General features: G+C 36.6%; 2 non-coding genes across 2 annotated transcripts; both read left to right on the top strand.

Annotated features, from left to right (window-relative positions):
• Positions 1–445: 445 nt before the first annotated feature.
• On the top strand, positions 446–553 carry LOC148577458 (small nucleolar RNA R71). The gene has a single exon (XR_015903359.1). It is a non-coding gene; the product is annotated as a small nucleolar RNA R71 (small nucleolar RNA).
• Positions 554–17,975: 17,422 nt separating this feature from the next.
• Positions 17,976–18,083, top strand: LOC148577459 (small nucleolar RNA R71). Its single transcript, XR_015904420.1, has one exon. It is a non-coding gene; the product is annotated as a small nucleolar RNA R71 (small nucleolar RNA).
• The last annotated feature ends 5,713 nt before the right edge of the window (positions 18,084–23,796 follow it).

A 23,796-nucleotide genomic window follows, 5' to 3' on the forward strand; every position in this document is an offset into this window, starting at 1 on the left:
CATGAGAGATTTGGGTGATTTCTCCATGAGGGATTATAGGTGTTTCCATAAGGTTCACCCATGTAATTCACCTCTGCTATTGCAGGATTTTCAGGATCATAAGCTTCTTCTTCAGAAGATGCCTCTTGAGTACTGTTGGATGCAGCTTGCATTCCATTCAGACTCTGAGAAATCATATTGACTTGCTGAGTCAATATTTTATTCTGAGCCAATATGGCATTCAGAGTATCAATTTCAAGAACTCCCTTCTTCATAGGCGTCCCATTACTCACATGATTCCTCTCAGAAGTGTACATAAACTGGTTATTAGCAACCATGTCAATGAGTTCTTGAGCTTCTGCAGGTGTTTTCTTTAGGTGAATGGATCCACCTGCAGAGGTATCCAATGACATTTTAGCTAATTCAGACAGACCATCTAGAATATGTCCAGGATGGTCCATTCTGAAAGCATGTCAGAGGGACACTTTTTGGTCAGTCCTTTGTATCTCTCCCAAGCTTCATAGAGGGATTCTCCTTCTTTCTGTCTGAAGGTCTGAACATCCACTCTAAGCTTACTCAGCTTTTGAGGAGGAAAGAACTTGGCTAAGAAAGCCTTGACCAGCTTATCCCAAGAGTTCAGGCTATCCTTAGGTTGAGAGTCCAACCATATTCTAGCTCTGTCTCTCACAGCAAAAGGGAAAAGCATGAGCCTGTAGACTTCAGGATCTACTCCATTAGTCTTAACAGTATCACAGATCTGCAAGAATTCAGTTAAGAACTGAAAAGGATCCTCAGATGAAAGTCCATGAAACTTGCAGTTCTTCTGCATCAGAGAAACTAATTGAGGTTTCAGCTCAAAATTGTTTGCTCCAATGGCAGGAATGGAGATGCTTCTTCCATGTAAATTGAAATTAGGTGCAGTAAAGTCACCAAGCATCCTCCTTGCATTATTATTATTTTCGGCTGCCATCTCCTCTTCCTGTTCGAAAATTTCTGTAAGGTTATCTCTGGATTGTTGTAATTTAGCTTCTCTTAGTTTTCTTTTCAGAGTCCTTTTAGGTTCTGGATCTGCTTCAACAAGAATGTTCTTGTCCTTGCTCCTGCTCATATGAAAAAGAGGGACAGAAAAATAATAATAATAGGGGTCCTTTTTACCACTGTATAGAGGTCCCTGTGTAAGTAGAAGAAAAGAAGAAGCGAAAATCCGAACTCAGAGAGAGAGGGGGTTCGGATTTTTGGTGAGTGAGGAAGAGATGTTAGTAAATAAATAAACAAATAGAAGAAGATGAGAGGGGGAAGTGAATTTTCGAAAATAATTTTTGAAAAAGAGTTAGTGGTTTTCGAAAATAGTTTTTGAAAAAGGTTAGTAATTTTTGAAATTTTAAAATCAAAAGTTAAAATAATTAGTTAATTAAAAAGAAATTTTGAAAAAGGGGGAAGATATTTTCGAAAATTAGAGAGAGAGAGTTAGTTAGGTAGTTTTGAAAAAGATAAGAAACAAACAAAAAGTTAGTTAGTTAGTTGAAACAAATTTGAAAATCAATTTTGAAAAGATAAGAAGATAAGAAGTTAGGAAAGATATTTTAAAATCAAATTTTGAAAAAGATAAGATAAGAAGATATTTTTGAAAAGATATGATTGAAATTAGTTTTGAAAAAAGATTTGATTTTTAAAATCACAATTAATGACTTGATTCACAAGAAATCACAAAATATGATTCTAGAACTTAAAGTTTGAATCTTTCTTAACAAGCAAGTAACAAATTTGAAATTTTTGAATCAAAACATTAATTGATAATGTTATTTTCGAAAATTATGAGATAAAATTAAGAAAAGATTTTTGAAAAATATTTTTAAAATTTTCGAAAAGATTTGATTTTTGAAAAAGATTTTGAAAAAGATAGGATTTTTAAATTTAAAATTTGATTTGACTCATAAGAAACAACTAAATTTTAAAAAGTTTTGAAAAAGTCAACTCAAATTTTCGAATTTTATGAGAGGAGAAAGGGAAAGATATTTTTTTTTTTTGAATTTTTATGATGAGAGAGAAAAACATGAAAAAGACTCAATGCATGAAAATTTTGGATCAAAGTATATGATGAATGCAAGAACATTATGAATGTCAAGATGAACACCAAGAACACTTTGAATGTCAAGATGAACATCAAGACTTATTTTTGAAAATTTTTATATGCAAAGAAAACATGCAAGACACCAAACTTAGAAATCTTTCATGTTTAGACTCTATGGATGCAAGAATGCATATGAAAAACAAGAAAAGACACAAAACATGAAAACATCAAGATCAAACAAGAAGACTTACCAAGAACAACTTGAAGATCATGAAGAACACTATGAATGCATGAATTTTTCGAAAAATGCAAGATGAATATGCAATTGACACCAAACTTTCAACTTGACTCAAGACTCAAATAAGAAACATGAAATATTTTTTATTTTTATGAATTTTTTTATTTTTCTGGATTTTTTTATATTTTTTTCGAAAAAACATATAGGAAAAAGAAAATACGGATTTCAAAATTTTTTAATATGAATTCCAGAAATCTTGTGCTCTTTAGTCTAAAGCTCCAATCTGAGGGTTAGGCATGGCTTAATAGCCAGCCAAGCTTTAGTATGTAACTTAGACATGCCACGGCTGACATACCAATTAACCTGCCTCTGTGCTGATGGTTGGAAGCACCTATCCAAAAGAATTAGACATGGCTTTACAGCCGGCCATGCTTCAACATGCTTCATGAAACTCTAGAATTCATTCTTAAAAATTCTGAAGAAAAATATATTTTTGAAAAGATTTATATATATATTTTTTTCGAAAACAGATGAGAAATTTTTGAAAGGTTTTTGAAAAAATTTTGAAAAATAAACCAAAAAGAAAATTACCTAATCTGAGCAACAAGATGAACCGTCAGTTGTTCAAACTCGAACAATCCCCGGCAACGGCACCAAAAACTTGGTGCACGAAATTGTAATCTCAGGCAACGGCGCCAGAAACTCTGTACGCACATCTTAATAAATCGTTTTTCATTCACAACTTCGATACAACTAACCAGCAAGTGCACTGGGTCGTCCAAGTAATAAACCTTACGTGAGTAAGGGTCGATCCCACGGAGATTGTTGGTATGAAGCAAGCTATGGTCACCGTGTAAATCTCAGTCAGGCGGATAATGATTGATTATGAAGTTTTCGAAAATAATACTAATTAAATAGAAAATAAAGATAGAAATACTTATGTATATCACTGGTGAGAATTTCAGATAAGCGTATAGAGATGCTTTCGTTCCTCTGAACCTCTGCTTTCCTGCTGTCTTCATCCAATCAATCCTACTCCTTTCCATGGCTAGCTTTATGTAAGGACATCACCGTTGTCAATGGCTACTTTTAATCCTCTCTGGAAAATGGTCCGATGCGCTGTCACTGCATGGCTAATCGTCTGGAGGCATCACCCTTGTCAATGGCTGCATCCCATCCTCTTGTGAAAATGGTCCAAATGCTCTGTCACAGCATGGCTAATCATCTGAGGTTCCCGATCATACTGGAATAGGATTCACCCTCCTTTTGTGTCTGTCACTACGCCCAGCACTCGCGAGTTTGAAGTTCGTCACAGTCATTCAATCCCAGAATCCTACTCGGAATACCACAGACAAGGTTTAGACTTTTCGGATTCTCATGAATGCCGCCATCAATCTAGCTTATACCACGAAGATTCTGATTAAGAGATCCAAGAGATAATCATTCAATCGAAGGTAGAACGGAAGTGGTTGTCTGGCACGCGTTCATAGGGAATGATGATGATTGTCACGTTCATCACATTCATGTTGAAGTGCGAATGAATATCTTAGAAGAAGAATAAGTTGAATTGAATAGAGAAACAGTAGTACTTTGCATTAATTCATGAGGAACAGCAGAGCTCCACACCTTAATCTATGGAGTGCAAAAACTCTACCGTTAAAAATACATAAGTGATGAAGGTCCAGGCATGGCCGAATGGCCAGCCCCCAAAACGTGATCAATAGTCTCCTAAGATGAACAATAGATTAAAACTGATACCAAAGATATCTAATACAATAGTAAAAAGTCCTATTTATACTAAACTAGTTACTAGGGTTTACAGAAGTAAGTAATTGATGCATAAATCCACTTCCGAGGCCCACTTGGTGTGTGCTTGGGCTGAGCTTGAATGTTACACGTGTAGAGGTCAATCTTGGAGTTGAACGCCAGTTTGTAACGTATTTCTGGCGTTCAACTCTGGCTTGTGACATGTTTCTGGCGTTTAACTCCAGACAGCAGCGTAGAACTGGCGTTCAACGCCCTTTTACGTCATCTAAACTCGGCCAAAGTATGGACTATTATGTATTGCTGGAAAGCCCTGGATGTCTACTTTCCAACGCAATTGGAAGCGCACCACTTTGAGTTCTGTAGCTCTAGAAAATCCACTTTGAGTGCAGGAAGGTCAGAATCCAACAGCATCAGCAGTCCTTCTTCTACCTCTGAATCTGATTTTTGCTCAAGTCCCTCAATTTCAGCCAGAAAATACCTGAAATCACAGAAAAATACACAAACTCATAGTAAAGTCCAGAAATGTGAATTTAGCATAAAAACTAATGAAAACATCCCTAAAAGTAACTAGATTCTACTAAAAACGTACTAAAAAAATGTCAAAAAGCGTATAAATTATCCGCTCATCACCATGCCCAACAAAAAACGACGCGCACCCACACACCACACTCGAACGTGAAAACCACGCGCGACACTCAACAGTTTCACTTGCTCCAACACGTGCTCATAATGAAAAACTCTTCCTCTTCTACCTCAATCAACACCCAAGCGCTCGAGATTCAAGCCACGTTCAAAACAAAGAAAAGCTCTGAAGAAACCGTCCAAGTCCTCGCAAAAAGTACAACAAATCAAGAAGCAAATATTCAAATCTTCATCAAAAAATACTAAAAAGAACGAACAAACATCATTCATGGTACTGTTTCATTTTTCATCTAGGTTCTTCACATTTCTATTTCTGATTTCGAAATCGAAGTACTATATCGTGGTATTTTTCTCTCTGTTTGACTGTTCTAGGTTTAGATCTCATATTACTGTTCTAATGAAACTCTTCAAGTTGTTTACGCTATTTTACGTAGTTCAAGTGAAATGATTTTTGGGTGTATAGATATAAACTCTGTTTTGTGAATGTTAGGAGGCCTTTTAAGTAGGTTTGTATACATATAAACTGTGTATGGAGCATTTCTGGGTGTATATGTCAGTATAGAATGTGACTGGTGCTTCTAGTGGCATTTTGAACAAAAATATCATTCTGAACTCGTTTAATTTATGATTTTACTTGTTTAATTTTGTCTAATTGAAAAAAAAAACAAAATGTGTATAGGACTGGATTTGGGTGTTTGTGGCTAGAATTTGGGTGCACGTGACTGGTTTTTAGGTGTATAGCTCTGGTATTTGGGTACATTTTTTATCTATTAATAGTATTTCTTTTTCCTTGCAGTAAAAATGACAACCAAAAACAAAGTGGAATAGTATTTCTTTAAGTGAATATATATATATATATATATATATATATATATATATATATATATATATATATATATATATATATATAGATATATCTTACAACAAGTCAATTTTTCCTAATACAAATATAGGTTATTTAAATGACTCTAGTTTTGCTTTGTTTACAGCAAACCAAAGACTTGAAGTGTGCTACCAGACTACTGAGTGAAAAATTTGAAAAGATGAGTGAATCAAAGAAAGCAATTTTTCGTGAATTAGGATTTGGGGAACTCATGCACATCCCACCTATGAATGTGCCTCACAAACTTTTAAAGGAGTTGGCTAACTCCTTTATATTGGGGAAAAATACACTAGAAACCAGCTATGGTTCCTTTAAGATTAGACCGAAAAATAATAGGAGATGTCCTTAGCCTCAATGCATCAGGTAATTGATTACAGAAAACCTCTATAGTTTCATTATCTGTAATGTATTCTTTGCATTATCTTATTCTGATCTCATGTAATCAAGTAATAGATTTAGATGCATATGAGTGATATTTGGGTGCACATGAGTGATATCTGGGTGCATGTGAGTGATATTTGGGTGCACATGAGCAATATTTGGGGTGCATGTGAGTGATATTTGGGTGCACACAAGTGATATTTGGGTTCATATGAATCATATTTGGGTGCATTTCAAGTAATAAATTATTTTTTTGTAGGAGATCTATTTTCTGAAAAAGTGAGTTATAAGAATCTCTCCGAAGAGAACCAACTCATTTTTAGAAGGTTCTAGGGCAACACTCTAAAGCAGCTGACCGATGAGATGATGAGCATCGGTGTTGAAAATGAACAAGATCAGCTGATGTTTAAGAGGATTTTCATCCTCTATATTCAGATGGCGTTCTTGCTGCCAATTACAATAACCAAAGTATCACCTACGCACATAGCTCCAATTTTTCAGATGGAGAAAATAATAGAGGGTAACTGGGGAGCCCATGTGCTTAATTTCATCATTAAAGGCATAACAAATTTCCGTCTGAAAAATAAAAAATCAATTGACGGGTGCCTTTATGCCTTGATGATAATTTATTTCCATCTCGTTAAAAACAAGGAGAAGAAAGGAGAGGGAAAAGCTGCAGTGCCCTGGGTTAGCAACTGGAATAGAGAGTAGCTGGTTGCAAGAATTAGAGCAAAGATAGATGGCCATATGGTAAGCAAACAGAATGCGTTCTCTAATTTGTGTGTGTTTTATTTATCTAGATGCTGTAAACTAACATTTCTACTATTTCAGGGCATCGTCAAGATGGCAAAGACAAAAAAGAAACTGAAAGAAATAAAAGAAAAAGAAAAAAAAAAAGAAGAAAACAAAAAACAAAAAAGAAAGGAACCAAGTTCTTCCTTTGAGAATGATTCATCAGAGACTGATGTTGATGTTTCCTCTGAGTCTGAGTTGGAAGAAGACTCAGAGGAACCTACAAGGAAACAACCTAAAAGGGGAGCCAAAATGTAAGTAATATTTTTTGGTGCATTTTGTCAATTTTAGGTTGTTTTTCCCTAATAAGTGTTTGCTTTCCATAATGGAATCCAGAAAGAGAAAGAAAATTTTGGAGGATTCCAGTTTAGAGATCAAAAGTGAATCCACTGATGAGTAAGATTCTGAAATTATCATCACTTTCTTTCCTGTTTCTATCAAAATTTAATGTATTAACACATTGTCTCTCATTTAATATCAGGAGTGAAGAATCCTTGCTAGTTAAAAAACAAAAAACAAGCAAAAAATTCACACTGCTACCAAAAAGTATGAACTGCCTTCGACAGTATCTCATCATCATTATTGTTGTATTTGTTTGATTCATAATTTTTTGATTTTCAGGATGCAATCCAAAAAAAGGAAGCACGTAATTGAGGATTCGTCTTCAGAAGAAGAAAATCATTCCTACGATGGGTAAGATACTTTCTAAACCTATCTTAAACTCTGTAATCACAATTATATTTTGTTAACATGTACTTTTGAATGTACTGTCAGAACTAAAATTGGAACTGAAACAATAGAAGAATTTTTAAGACAACGTCAAAAAGGGTATGTTGAATTTGGGTGCATATTACCTTTTTTAGGGTGTTTTAGTTGCTGATTATTTATCTTCTGTTAATTGATAGAATTTTGATATACTGAATGATATTTATTCTGTACTTAGAATGCCGGAGGTGAGCTTAGCAACCGAGACTGATCCTTTATTTCAAGGACAAATGGAGCAAAGCAGTGTAAACAAACCTTTGGATTCCATGTAATTTCTTTTTCTCATACCATTTTCTAAATTCTTTTTTTACCCGATTCTTCTAATTCTGTATATATTTTTTTAGAACAAAGAGCCCTTTAAAGTTTTATTCAAGAAAAAAAAAGGCAAGAAAAAAACCAAAAATCTGCAACTACGTAAGTTCTAAAAAAAAGAGCATTTCGGGGTGCATTTGGTTATTATTTGAGTGCATTGTTATCTTATTTGGATGTATTTCAAGTTTAGTCGGGAAGAAGAATTGTTGAGTGACCCAGCTCAACAACACATCATCGTTTTTCGGCCATCCTCTCAACCGCTTGATATGTAAGTTTTATAATGAAATTTCAACCCCTCTAATCTATTTTAAAAGGGTTTTCTTAACATTTTATTTTTGTCTTGTTTAGAGTTCCAATTCAACTATGCCTGCTTTCATCCCAGGCAACATTAGAAAGCCCTATGCCACCATTTGAACCATCCCCCCAACAGAGAGGTGAGCAAAATTATTCGGGTGCAGTTCGTTATTTTTTGGGTATATTGTTATCTTATTTGGGTATATATCCTGATATTTAAGCTGAAATTGATTTTTCACAACACTCCAGAACCCCCAAAAGTTGATGAAAGCACACCAACAATGCCACCAACTCCATCTAAAATGTAAGTTCATCAAAATATAAATTAATTTTCAATATCATTCGTTTATTCTCATTCTTATAGTATGATATATGTTAACACGCAGGAATCCAGCCCCTGAAGCGACTGCTGCTACACTATTGATGATGGCCAGGACAGCGTCCTATATACCTAAAGAATTACCGTTGCCATTATTCAGTCTTGGCTTGACTGATTCAAGCCAAGAAGAAACACAGACCCAAGAGGTTGTTGGGCAAGAGAAGCTCAGGTGGTAAAAAGTCCAGAAACCACAATACTAATAGAAGAATTAGATGTGCTGGTGGAAATGATTGCAAAGAGTGGAGAAAAGAAAACACCAGATTTCCCAGAAGGTAAAACTCTGCAACTGAAAAGCAAACCGTGGGCCAGACTTTTGACAAATTTAAAACTCCTATGAGGAGAAATTTAATGTCAGCCGAAATGAAAGAAAAATGCTACCTCTGGGCGACACGTATAAGGACATACCCAGACGACAGTACTGATGAGTATGATTTAATTTGCACACTGAATGCCTAACAACCGTTGGTGCTGTCAAGATTCCACTTTGCATCCTTAAAAGCTACTTCATATATTGAAGCTGACGTAAGATCAGAACAAGATTACTAATTATGTTATGAAATGTGACTGCAATATTAATTGATGTAATTAATTTGGCTGTTTTATTTTTCTAGATTGTGACTTCCATGTGCCTAATCCTCAACCAACATAATATTAAAAGATTTGAGGAAGAAATCTACTGTCTCCCTCCTAATATTGTGGTAAGGTGTAATATTTAAAATTTTGGGTGCATTTTGTTATCTTTTGGGTGCATTAAACGATTTCTTTTGGTGTTTCACAAATGCTGCAAAACATGGCCATTGGCAATCATCCAAATGGAAAGTTCTTACACCCAAAGTCCAAAAAGCCATTTAAAGTTGAAGACTACCCAATGTTTTTACCCTTTTTGGACCGGAAAAAATTAGCATCACCTCCATACGTAAGTTTTCATTTCTAAAACTTCTCATCACAATTCTTTGGTTATCTATGAATTGAACTAAAACATTGTTCAATGTGGAGATGTTTTAGATTTTTGCGCCTGCTTGCTATTCAAATCATTGGTGGATGTGGTTGGCTGATGTAAGAAAGAAAAAGTTTTATATACTTGACCCCTACCACAAGACGTGTCCCTCCAAAGACAGAATGAAGCTAAATAAGTTTATTGTAAGTTGGACATGTTTTTTGCGTTATGAAATTTGGGTGCATTTCAAATCAAAGTAGGGTGTATATTATTTATATTTGGGTGTATTGATTTATTTGACTTATTCCTTCTTATATTCGGCTTTGTTTTTTATTTTTAGGGGTATGTGATTTCAAGAATTAGAGTATATGCTGAGGGAGCACCTCTCAAAAGAAAAGATCGTGAAATTGAGCCTCCTTACATTGACATTTCAGGCCAAAACATAGAGTACATATATTTCACTCTGAAAAATTGTGTTTTCAATTGCTGTCCTATTTTAATTTGGTAAATTATTTTTGGTTTTCAGGTATGATTGTGCTATTTATGTCATGAAATGGCTTGAAATAATTGAGCATCAAAATGTTAAAAAGGGGAAGTATGAGTGGGACAATTGGACTCAGGTAATTATGTTTAAAACTATATATCTCTCTATTACTTTTCTAAATTAATAGATTTAATTCAAATAATATTCTTTCAAACTGTAGGCGGAGGTCGACCACTTCAGAGTTGAATTTGCTTCCCGGATTCTTTTTCATGACATGAATCGTGACAGAGATGCAGCGATCAAGGGAAGTGAAACAACGAGATTGTCGAAGCCATCTGCAGCTTTGTTAAGCCCATATTGTTAAGTAGATTCTTATGACATTGAAATTGACAGTGATTGACTGCAGCTTTGTTAAGCCCATTTTGTGAATATTTTATTAAATTGTATTATGAAATTTGTTTGGATAAATAAACTGTCTGTGCTGTATTCAAAGGCTGTAAATTACAGGTACATAGAAAACAAAGGAAAACAAAACCAAACCAAATAATGCACCCAATTACTTTACTTATGCACCCAAATATCACCCTTATACACCCAAATATATACCATAAATACCCTAAACCCTAAACCCTAAAACCCTAAAACCCTATAACCCTAAACCATAAATACCTAAAACACTAAAATCCTAAACCCTAAACCCTAAATCCTAAAACCTAAACCTTAAAACCCTAAAACCCTAAACACTAAACCCTAAACCCTAAAACCTAAAACCCTAAACCCTAAACCCTAAACCCTACTTTTTAAAATCCTAAAGTCTAAACCCTAAACCCTAAACCCTAAATATGCATACAAATATAACCCATAAACATCCAAATATATACCCTAAATACCTAAAACCCTAAAGCCTAAAACCTAAATCCTAAAACCTAAACCCTAAAACCCTAAACCTTAAACCCTAAAACCCTAAAACCATAAACCCTAAACCCTAAACCATAAAACCAAAAACCATAAAAACTAAACAAAACAATAATTTATAACATAAACAACAGCATCTGAAAATATATAAATGTAAAATATCAAACACAAGAAAATTCAGAAATACACCCAAAAAACTAATCTTTACATCTGTAAATATAGACCAAAAAACTATCCCCTGCTGCTGGTTTCCTAAACTGATAATTCATAACACGTTCTTGATATTGGCTGGAATTTGGATGCACCACTGATGCAGAATCAAAGAGGTTTAACTGGAAATAATAAACTCACATATTAGTAAAACTATTAACAAGAAAATTAAACTCAATCACCACATATTTAAAGAACATGACTTTTACCTTGTTTAAAGCTTTCGTTTTCTTCTTCCTTGAGGCATTTGCAATCTGTTTGTCCAACTTTGAACCTAGCCTATTGGTATGCGAAATCGTGATCTTCAACAATGGCGCCAATGGCTTGGTGCTCTCAAACGTGAATCACACTTTGTCACAATTCCGCACAACTAACCAGCAAGTGCACTGGGTCGTCCAAGTAATAAACCTTATGTGAGTAAGGGTCGATCCCACGGAGATTGTCGGCTTGAAGCAAGCTATGGTCACCTTGTAAATCTCAGTCAGGCAGATTCAGATAGTTATGGAGATTTGATAATTAAAACATAATTGAAATATAAACTAGGATAGAGATACTTATGTAATTCATTGGTGAGAATTTCAGATAAGCGTATAGAGATGCCTTTCATTCCTCTGAACCTCTGCTTTCCTGCTGTCTTCATCCAATCATTCCTACTCCTTTCCATGGCAAGCTTTATGTAGGGCATCACCGTTGTCAATGGCTACATCCCATCCTCTCTGTGAAAATGGTCCAATGCGCTGTCACTGCATGGCTAATCATCTGTCGGTTCTCAATCATACTGGAATAGGATTTACTATCCTTTTGCGTCTGTCACTACGCTCAGCACTTGCGAGTTTGAAGCTCGTCACAGCCATCCCTTCCCAAATCCTACTCAGAATACCACAAACAAGGTTTAGACTTTCCAAATCTCAAGAATGGCCGTCCATGGGTTCTAACTTATACCACGAAGATTCTAATATCTCGGACTCGGTCCTCTGTATTAGATATCTAAGAGATACTCATTCTAGCTTGTTTGCATGTAGAACGGAAGTGTTTATCAGGCACGCGTTTATAGGTGAGAATGATGATGAGCGTTACATAATCATCACATTCATCATGTTCTTGGGTGCGAATGGATATCTTAAAGAAGGAATAAGCTTGAATTGAATAGAAAAATAGTAGTACTTTGTATTAATTCATGAGAAACAGCAGAGCTCTACACCTTAATCTATGAAGTGTAGAAACTCTACCGTTGAAAATACATAAGTGATAAGGTCCAGGCATGGCCGAATGGCCAGCCCCCTAAACGTGATCAAAGGATCAAAAGATAATCCAAAGATGAACAAAAGATGTTCCAAAGATGTAAATACAATAGTAAAAAGTCCTATTTATGCTAAACTAGTTATTAGGGTTTACAGAAATGAGTAAATGATGCAGAAATCCATTTTCGGGGCCTACTTGGTGTGTGCTTGGACTGAGCATTGAGCTTTACACGTGTAGAGGCTTCTCTTGGAGTTGAACGTCAGTTTGTAACCTGTTTCTGGCGTTTAACTCCACTTTGCAACCTGTTTCTGGCGTTTAACTCCACTTTGCAACCTGTTTCTAGCGTTTAACTCCAGAATGCAGCATGGAACTGGCGTTGAACGCCGGTTTACATCGTCTAAACTCGAGCAAAGTATGGACTATTATCCATTGTTGGAAAGCCCTGGATGTCTACTTTCTAACGCAATTAAGAGCGCGCCATTTGGAGTTCTGTAGCTCCAGAAAATCAACTTTGAGTGCAGGGAGGTCAGAATCCAGCAGCATCTGCAGTCCTTCTTCAACCTCTGAATCTAATTTTTGCTCAAGTCCCTCAATTTCAGGCAGTAAATACTTGAAATCATAGAAAAACACACAAACTCATAGTAAAATCCAGAAATGTGATTTTTATTTAAAAACTAATAAAAATATACTAAAAACTAACTAAATTATACTGAAAAACTATGTAAAAACAATGCCAAAAAGCGTATAAATTATCCGCTCATCACAACACCAAACTTAAATTGTTGCTTGTCCCCAAGTAACTGAAAATCAAATAGGATAAAAAGAAGAGAATATACTATAAATTCCAAACTATCAATGAAACATAGCTCCAATCAGATGAGCGGGACTTGTAGCTTTTTGCCTCTTGAATAGTTTTGGCATCTCGCTTTATCCATTGAGATTCAGAATGATTGGCATCTATAGGAACTCAGAGTTCAGATAGTGTTATTGATTCTCCTAGTTCAGTATGTTGATTCTTGAACACAGCTACTTTATGAGTCTTGGCCGTGGCCCTAAGCACTTTGTTTTCCAGTATTACCACCGGATACATAAATGCCACAGACACATAACTGGGTGAACCTTTTCAGATTGTGACTCAGCTTTGCTAAAGTCCCCAATTAGAGGTGTCCAGGGTTCTTAAGCACACTCTTTTTTTTTTGCTTTGGACCTTGACTTTAACCGCTCAGTCTCAAGCTTTCACTTGACACCTTCATGCCACAAGCACATGGTTAGGGACAGCTTGGTTTAGCCGCTTAGGCCAGGATTTTATTCCGTTAGGCCCTCCTATCCACTGATGCTCAAAGCCTTGGATCCTTTTTATTTACCCTTGCCTTTTGATTTTAAGGGCTATTGGCTTTTTGCTCTTGCCTTTTGGTTAAAAGAGCTTTTGGCTTTTTCTGTTTGCTTTTTCTTTTTTTTTCTTTTTTTTCGCTATTTTTTTTTTCTTTTCTTTTTTTTCTACAAGCTTTTGTATTCACTGCTTTTTCTTGCTTCAAGAATCATTTTTATGATTGTTCAGATTATCAAATAATATTTCTCCTTTTTCCTTATTCTTCAAGAGCCAACATATTTAACATTCATAAACATCAAATTCAAAAGACATATGCACTGTTCAAGCATTCATTCAGAAAACAAAAAGTATTGTCACCATATCAAAATAATTAAACTAGTTTCAAGGATGAATTCGAAACCCTGTACTTCTTGTTCTTTTGTTTTTAAAACAGTTTTCATTTAAGAGAGGTGATGGATTCATAGGACATTCATAGCTTTAAGACATAGACACTTAGACACTAATGATCATATAGTAAACACACAAACATAATTAAACATGAAGCATGGAAACCAAAAACAGAAAATAAATAGACAAGGAGATTAAGGAATGAGTCCACCTTAGTGAGGGTGGTGTCTTCCTCTTCTTGTAAAACCAATGGTGCTTTTGAGCTCCTCTATGTCTCTTCCTTGCCTTTGTTGCTCCTCCCTCATGGCTCTTTGATCTTCTCTAATTTCATGGAGGATGATGGAATGCTCTTGGTGCTCCACCCTTAGTTGTCTCATATTGGAACTTAATTCTTCTAGGGAGGTATTGATTTGCTCCCAATAGTTTTGTGGAGGAAAGTGCATCCCCTGAGGCATCTCAGGGATTTCATGGTGAGGAATTTCCTCATACTTTTGTTGAGTTCCATGATCTCTTGTTTGCTCCATCCTTTTTTTAGTAATGGGCTTATCCTCTTCAATGAGGATGTCTCCCTCTATGTCAATTCCAGCCGAATTACAGAGGTGGCATATGAGGTGAGGAAAGGCTAACCTTGCCCAAGTGGAGGACTTGTCAGCCACCTTGTAAAGTTCTTGAGGTATGATCTCATGAACTTCCACCTCCTCTCCAATCATGATACTATGGATCATGATGGCCTGGTCTATAGTAACTTCAGACCGGTTACTAGTAGGAATGATTGAGCGTTGAATGAACTCTAGCCATCCCCTAGCCACTGGTTTGAGGTCATGCCTTCTTAGTTGAACCGGCTTGCCTCTTGAGTCAATTTTCCATTGAGCTCCTTCCTCACATATGTCTATGAGGACTTGGTCCAACCTTTGATCAAAGTTGACCCTTCTTGTGTAGGGGCGTGCGTTCTCTTCCATCATTGGCAAGTTGAACGCCAGCCTTACATTTTTCGGACTGAAATCTAAGTATTTTCCCCGAACCATGGTAAGCCAATGCTTTGGATTCGGGTTCACACTTTGATCATGGTTTCTAGTGATCCATGTGTTTGCATAGAACTCTTGAACTATTAGGATCCTAACTTGTTGAATGGGGTTGGTGAGAGCTTCCCAACCTCTTCTTTGGATCTCAAGTTGGGTCTCTGGATACTCATTCTTTTTTAGCTTGAAAGGAACCTCAGGGATCACTTTCTTCGTGGCCACAACTTTATAGAAGTGGTCTTGATGGACCTTTGAGATGAATCTCTCCATCTCTCATGACTCAGAGGTGGAAGCAATTGCCTTCCCTTTCCTCTTTCTAGAGGTTTCTCTGGCCTTAGGTGCCATAAATGGTTATGGAAAAACAAAAAGCTATGCATTTACCACACCAAACTTAAAATGTTTGCTCGTCCTCGAGCAAAAGAAGAAAGAAAGTAGTAGAAGAAGAAGAAAATGGAGGAGATGGGGGAAGAAGATGTATTCGGCCAAGGAGAAGAAGAGAGGGTTGCTTTGTGTGAAAATGAAGGAGTGAGGGGTTTATATAGGAGTGAGGGGGGTGTTAAAGTTCGGCCATTAGGGTTAGGTTTGGGAGGGAAAATAGTTTGAATTTTGAAGGTAGGTGGGGTTTTTGGGGAAGAGAGGATGGATGTGAGTGGTGAAGAGGTGATGGAGAAGAGTGAATGAGTTGATTGGTGAAGGGTATTTGGGGAAGAGAGTTATGAAAAGGAGTGAAGAGGAGAGAGAAGAAAAAGTAGGGATCCTGTGGGGTCCATAGATCCTGAGGGGATTCTGTGGTGTCCACAGATCAAGTGGGTTCAAGGACTTAACATCCCTGCCCCAGTTAGGCGTGTAAAACGCCCTTGCTGTGCAATCTTGGCATTTAATGCTAGACTGCTGCCTGTTTCTGGCGTTAAACGCCCAAATGCAGCTTGTTTCTGGCGTTTAACGCCAGGTAGATGCTTGGTTCTGGCATTAAACGCCAGCTTGGTGCTTGTTTCTGGCGTTAAACGCCAGACAGATGCTTGTTTCTGGCGTTTAACGCCAGCATGCCTCTCCTCCAGGGTGTGCTATTTTTAATGCTGTTTTTCATTCTGTTTTTGATTTTTTTTAGTAGTTTTTTGACTTCACATGATCATCAACCTAATAAAACATGAAATAACAAAGAGAAAATAAAATAGATATAATTAAATAACATTGGGTTGCCTCCCAACAAACGCTTCTTTAATGTTAATAGCTTGACAGTGAGCTCTCATGGAGCCTCACAGATAATCAGAGCAAGGTTGGAACCTCCCAACACCAAACTTAGAGTTTGAATGTGGGGGTTCAACACCAAACTTAGTGTTTGGTTGTGGCCTCCTAACACCAAACTTAGAGTTTGACTGTGGGGGCTTTGGTTGACTCTGCAGTGAGAGAAGCTCTTCATGCTTCCTCTCCATGGTTACAGAAGGAGATCCTTGAGTTTTAAACACAAGGTTATCCTCATTCAGTTGAAGGACCAACTCTCCTCTATCCACATCAATCACAGCTCTTGCTGTGGCTAGGAAGGGTCTTCCAAGGATGATGGATTCATCCTCTTCCTTTCCAGTGTCTAGGATTATAAAATCAGCAGGGATGTAAAGGCCTTCAACCTTTACTAGCACGTCCTCTACTAGAACATAAGCCTGTTTTCTTGAGTTGTCTGCCATCTCTAATGAGATTCTGGCAGCTTGCACCTCAAAGATTCCCAGTTTCTCCATTATAGAGAGTGGCATGAGGTTTATCCCTGACCCAAGGTCACATAGAGCCTTCTCAAAGGTCATAGTGCCTATGGTACAAGGTATTAAGAACTTTCCAGGATCCTATTTCTTCTGAGGCAATGTCAGTTGATCCGGATCACTCAGTTCATTGGTGAGCAAGGGAGGTTCATCTTCCCAAGTCTCATTACCAAATAATTTGGCTTTCAACTTTATGATTGCACCAAGGTACTTGGCAACTTGCTCTTCAGTAACATCCTCATTCTCTTCTGAAGAAGAATACTCATCAGAGCTCATGAAGGGTAGAAGGAGGTTCAATAGAATCTCTATGGTCTCTAATTGAGCCTCAAATTCCTTTGGTTCCTCAAAGGGAAATTCCTTATTGGTCACTGGACGTCCCAGGAGGTCTTCCTCACTAGGATTCACGTCCTCCTCCTCCCTTGTAGGTTCGGCCATGATGGTTAAATCAATGGCCTTGCACTCTCTCTTTGGATTTTCTTCTGTATTGCTTGGGAGAGTACTAGGAGGAGTTTCAGTGACTCTTTTACTTAGTTGGCCCACTTGTGCCTTCAAATTCCTAATGGAGGACCGTGTTTCATTCATGAAACTTACAGTGGCCTTAGATAGATCAGAGACTATATTTGCTAAGCTAGATGGATTCTGCTCAGAACTCTCTGTCTGTTGCTGAGTGGATGATGAAAAAGGCTTGCTATTGCTAAACCTGTTTCTTCCACCATTATTAAAGCCTTGTTGAGGCTTTTGTTGATCCTTCCATGAGAAATTTGGATGATTTCTCCACGAGGGATTATAGGTGTTTCCATAGGGTTCACCCATGTAATTCACCTCTGCTATTGCAGGGTTCTCAAAATCATAAGCTTCTTCTTCAGAAGATGCCTCTTTAGTACTGTCAGATGATTCCTTCAATCCATTCAGACTCTGAGAGATCATATTGACTTGTTGAGTCAATATTTTATTTTGAGCCAATATGGCATTCAGAGTATCAATTTCAAGAACTCCCTTCCTCATAGGCGTCCCATTATTCACAGGATTCCTTTCAGAAGTGTACATGAACTGGTTATTTGCAACCATGTCAATGAGTTCTTGAGCTTCTGCAGGCATTTTCTTTAGGTGAATGGATCCACTTGCAGAATGGTCCAATGACATCTTTGATAATTCAGACAGACCATCATAGAATATATCCAGGATGGTCCATTCTGAAAGCATGTCAGAAGGACACTTTTTGGTCAGTTCCTTGTATCTCTCCCAAGCTTCATAGAGGGATTCACCTTCCTTTTGTTTGAAGGTTTGAACATCCACTCTAAGCTTGCTAAGCTTTTGAGGAGGAAAGAACTTGGCTAAGAAAGTCGTGACCAGCTTATCCCAAGAGTTCAGGCTATCCTTAGGTTGAGAGTCCAACCATATTCTAGCTCTGTCTCTTACAACAAATGGGAAAAGCATAAGCCTGTAGACCTCGGGCTCAACCCCATTGGTCTTAACAGTATCACAGATCTGCAAGAATTCAGTTAAAAACTGAAAAGGATCTTCTGATGGAAGACCATAAAACTTGCAGTTCTATTGCATCAGAGAAACTAATTGAGCTTTAAGCTCAAAGTTGTTTGCTCCAATGGCAGGAATTGAGATGCTTCTTCCATGTAAATTGGAATTAGGTGCAGTAAAGTCACCAAGCATCTTCCTTGCATTGTTATTATTTTCGGTCATGTCTCCTTCTTTTTCGAAAATTTCTGTCAGATTTTCTCCAGAGAGTTGTGCTTTAGCTTCCCTTAGCTTCCTCTTCAGAGTCCTTTCAGGTTCAGGATCAGCTTCAACAAGAATGTTCTTATCCTTGTTCCTGCTCATATGAAAAAGAAGAAAACAGAAAAGAAAATATGGAATCCTCTATGTCACAGTATAGAGATTTCTTTACGTGAGTAGAAGAAGATAAGAATAGAAGAAGGAAAAGATGAGAATCCAAACCCAAGGGTGAGGAGTGGGTTCGAATTCTTAGATGAAGAGAAGTATTAGTAAATAAATAAATAATTAGAAGGAGATGAGGGAGAAGAATTTTCAAAAATTTGATAAAATAAAATAAAAGTATTTTTGTTTTTAAATTAGAATTAAAATTAAAAATTTGAAAATTAAGAAAGGAAAAATTAAATCAAATTAAATTAAATTTAAAACAATTAGTTAATTTAAAAAGAAATTTTGAAAAATATGAAGGTGATTTTCGAAAATTAGAGATAGAATTAGTTAGGTAGTTTTGAAAAAGATATGATTGAAATAGTAAACTTTTAAAATCAAACAAAAAGTTAAGTGATTAATTGAAAAAGATTTAAAAATCAAATTTTGAAAAGATAGGAAGTTAGAAAAGAAGTTATAAAAGATTTTGAAATTGAATTTGAAAAAGATGTGATTGAAACTTATTTTGAAAAAAGATTTGAAAAAGAAATTTAAAAAAAAAGATTTTGATTTTGAAAATTAAAGTTGATTACTTGACTAACAAGAAACAAAAAGATATGATTTAAGCTTTAAAGATTGAACCTTTCTTAATAGGCAAGTAACAAACTTAAAATTTTTGTATCAATCACATTAATTGTTAGTAAAGATTTTGAAATTATGAAACAAAATAAGAAAAAGATTTTTGAAAATCAATTTGAAATTTTTGAAAATATGAAAGAAAAAAATGAAAAAGATTTGATTTTTGAAAAAGATTTGAAAAAGATAGAATTTTTAAATTGAAAATTTTGCTTGACTAAAAAAAATATGATTTTGAAAATCTTTGACTAATTCAATGCAATTTTCGAAAATTAGGAGTAAAATAAGGAAAAGATATTTTTTTATTTTTGAATTTTAATAAGGAAAGAGAAAAACATCAAAAAGACCCAAGACATAAAAATTTTGGATCAAAACACATGATGCATGCAAGAATACTTTGAATGTCAAGATGAAAACCAAGAACACTTTGAATGTCAAGATGAACACCAAGAACTTATTTTTGAAAATTTTGAAGAAGAGAAAAACATGCAAGACACCAAACTTAAAGATTTTTAATTTTTAGACACTAACAAATTAAAAATGCATATGAAAAACAAGAAAAGACACAAAACAAGAAATTTTAAAGATCAAACAAGAAGACTCACCAAGAACAACTTGAAGATCATGAAGAACAAATGCATGAGTTTTCGAAAATTTTAAGAAAAATTAAAAAGATGCAATTGACACCAAACTTAAAATTTGACACAAGACTCAAACAAGAAACACAATATTTTTGGGTTTTTTTTTTTTGAAAATTATTTTGGGAAGAACGAAAAAGAAGAAATTTTTTTTGTATTTTTCGAGAATAAGAAATAAAAGGCTTAAAATTAAAATAAAATTACCTAATCTGAGCAACAAGATGAACTGTCAGTTGTCCAAACTCGAACAATCCCCGGCAACGGCGCCAAAAACTTGGTATGCAAAATCGTGATCTTCAGCAATGGCACCAATGGCTTGGTGCTCTCAAACATGAATCACACTTTGTCACAATTCCGCACAACTAACCAGCAAGTGCACTGGGTCGTCCAAGTAATAAACCTTACGTGAGTAAGGGTCGATCCCACGGAGATTGTCGGCTTGAAGCAACCTATGGTCACCTTCTAAATCTCAGTCGGGCGGATTCAGATAGTTATAGAGATTTGATAATTAAAACATAATTGAAATATAAACTAGGATAGAGATACTTATGTAATTCATTGGTGAGAATTTCAGATAAGCGTATAGAGATGCCTTTCGTTCCTTTGAACCTCTGCTTTCCTGCTGTCTTCATCCAATCATTCCTACTCCTTTCCATGGCAAGCTTTATGTAGGGCATCACCGTTGTCAATGGCTACATCCCATCCTCTCTGTGAAAATGGTCCAATGCGCTGTCACTGCATGGCTAATCATCTGTCGGTTCTCGATCATACTGGAATAGGATTTACTATCCTTTTGCGTCTTTCACTACGCCCAACACTCGCGAGTTTGAAGCTCGTCACAGCCATCCCTTCCCAGATCCTACTCGGAATACCATAGACAAGGTTTAGACTTTCCAGATCTCAAGAATGGCCGTCCATGGGTTCTAACTTATACCACGAAGATTCTAATATCTCGGACTTGGTCCTCTATATTAGATATCTAAGAGATACTCATTCTAGCTTGTTTGCATGTAGAACAGAAGTGTTTGTCAGGCATGCGTTCATAGGTGAGAATGATGATGAGCGTCACATAATCATCACATTCATCATGTTCTTGGGTGCGAATGGATATGTTAGAGAAGGAATAAGCTTGAATTGAATAGAAAAATAGTAGTACTTTGTATTAATTCATGAGGAACAGCAGAGCTCCACACCTTAATCTCTGGAGTGTAGAAACTCTACCGTTGAAAATACATAAGTGATAAGGTCCAGGCATGGCCGAATGGCCAGCACCCTAAACGTGATCAAAGGATCAAAATATAATCCAAAGATGAACAAAAGATGTTCCAAAGATGTAAATACAATAGTAAAAAGTCCTATTTATGCTAAACTAATTACTAGGGTTTACAGAAATGAGTAAATGATGCAGAAATCTACTTCTGGGGCCCACTTGGTGTGTGCTTGGACTGAGCATTAAGATTTACACGTGTAGAGGCTTCTCTTGGAGTCGAACGCCAGTTTGTAACCTGTTTCTGGCATTTAACTCCACTTTGCAACCTGTTTCTGGCGTTTAACTCCAAAATGCAGCATGGAACTGGAGTTGAACGCCAGTTTGCGTCGTCTAAACTCGGGCAAAGTATGAACTATTATATATTGCTGGAAAGACCTAGATGTCTACTTTCCAACGCAATTGAGAGCGCGCCATTTGGAGTTCTGTAGCTCCAGAAAATCAACTTTGAGTTCAGGGAGGTCAGAATCCAGCAGCATCTGCAGTCCTTCTTCAACCTCTAAATCTGATTTTTGCTCAAGTCCCTCAATTTCAGCCAGAAAATACCTGAAATCACAGAAAAACACACAAACTCATAGTAAAGTCCAGAAATGTGATTTTTATTTAAAAACTAATAAAAATATACTAAAAACTAACTAAATTATACTGAAAACTATGTAAAAACAATGCCAAAAAGCGTATAAATTATCCGCTCATCACCTATTTTTTGGACGTCCTCTGGTTCGAACCCTTGGAGGGCTTTGAAGCTCGTTAACGGATTCCAAGTTGGCATCTTCATGAGATAACGAACATGTCCCCTTCCTTTTGCTTTCAGTTTTTCCATCTCAACCATGACGTTATCATATGCACGGTGCAGAATGGCAGTCAGCTCCTCTGATTCTGATGCAAATTCGTAAATATTTTGTGAACGAAACACCAATTCGTCAAATCTCTTGCTTCTTGGCTCCAATAAGGGCTCGTCGTGGCTGCTCTTGATGTGTGTGTGTCGCCTCTTTACCATCTTGCTCCATTGTTCCAATATATATGTCGGTGACACTTGGGTTACTCGTTCAAAGCTTAACACGCTTAGTGCGTGACGGCACAATATCCCTCTTGACTCGAATAATAAGCATTGGCATTTCACTTGGGCTGCTACTGAGTCGTAAGTAACCACAAACTTGTTGAATGTTGAACTAGAAACTTGTTCTCCAACTTCATATACTGAATAGCCTAGAGCGGAGTTTATTAATCTTGTGATGCAATTCGCCTCCCTTTGAATTGTGCTTGGACTTTCCTAAACTTTTGGTGAGTGTACACATGTTGAAACTGAGCTTCAATGAAGGATTTTGTTGCACACGGTATCACCATATGAAAATCTGCAGCATCTAATTCTCTCTCCGCTTGCTCCCTGCTTCCGAGGCAATTATCGTATTGTTTGACAAATTGAATAAGCGAGCTGGTCCAGGTAATAAACTTGTTAAAAAATGAATGCATGTTGTCGCTCCTTTGTGTGCTTCTCATCCTAGCCCAGAAGTGGTGATCCAGATAAATTGGAACCCATATATGACGGTCTTCATAAAGATCTGCAAAATACACCCAAATCAGACAATAATGCACCCAAAAACATGCATATTGCACCTCTGCTACAAATTTTAAAAAACATTACCTGAAAGCCACTTGTTGTCCACAAGACCATACTTCAGCAGAAAATCATTCCAGTTCCTATCAAATGAATTTTTGCTATGAGAGTTTCAAACAACTTGGCTCTTTTCTTGTTGGATTTCTACATGTCCTTTGTACCCGTTTAATTTGCTTGGAATCTTCTTCGTGATGTGCCAAGTACACCAATGGTGAATTGTTGTGGGCAAGCCTCGAGAGCCCTTTTCATTGACGCGCATTGATCGGTGAGAATCCCTTTCGGAGCATTTCCTCCCATGCAATGAAGCCAACATTGAAATAACCATTTGAATGATTCAATTTCTTCGTTTTTCATCAAAGAAAATCCAAGAAGTGTTGACTGACCGTGATGATTCACCCTGACAAAAGAACCATAAACCAGATTATATCTGAAACGGATTACCACAAAAATAGAATTATCATCTACAAAATACACCCAAATAATGATTTTGTGCACCCAAAAACTGCTAATATACACTTCTGCAGCAGATTCGTAAAATAACATTAATTCAGCATGATAAACCAGAACACCATATTACCTGTTTATATTGTAGGTGGTGTCAAATGAAATAACATCTCCGAAATACTCACAGCCAGCTCTGCTCCTTGCATCTGCCCAAAAAGCAAGCTTAATGGACTAATCGTCCTCGAGTTCGAGCTCGAAAAAGAAATTCGGATTTTCTCTTTCATTCTTAATAAGTATTTCCCGAATTTTTTTGGATCCTCTTGTTCCAAAACATTCCGCACTTCTCTAGTGATGTAATTCCTCACGTCTTTTTCGATAAAATTTAACTCGCAGTGACCCTCGGCTGTTGCAACAAATGATTGAACAGTTTTGCTAGGTCTGATAATGGCTTCCTCGTTATTCTCTATCGTACGACGCACAGAGAGGCTTAGTTCCCTGTTCTGTTTAAGCATCTGTGCTTGATCTGGATAGCAAGGATGT

This window comes from Arachis ipaensis, chromosome B1 (genome assembly GCF_059453495.1).
Source record: "Arachis ipaensis isolate K30076 ecotype BB chromosome B1, ASM5945349v1, whole genome shotgun sequence".
In the NCBI taxonomy this organism is placed as follows: Eukaryota; Viridiplantae; Streptophyta; class Magnoliopsida; order Fabales; family Fabaceae; genus Arachis; species Arachis ipaensis.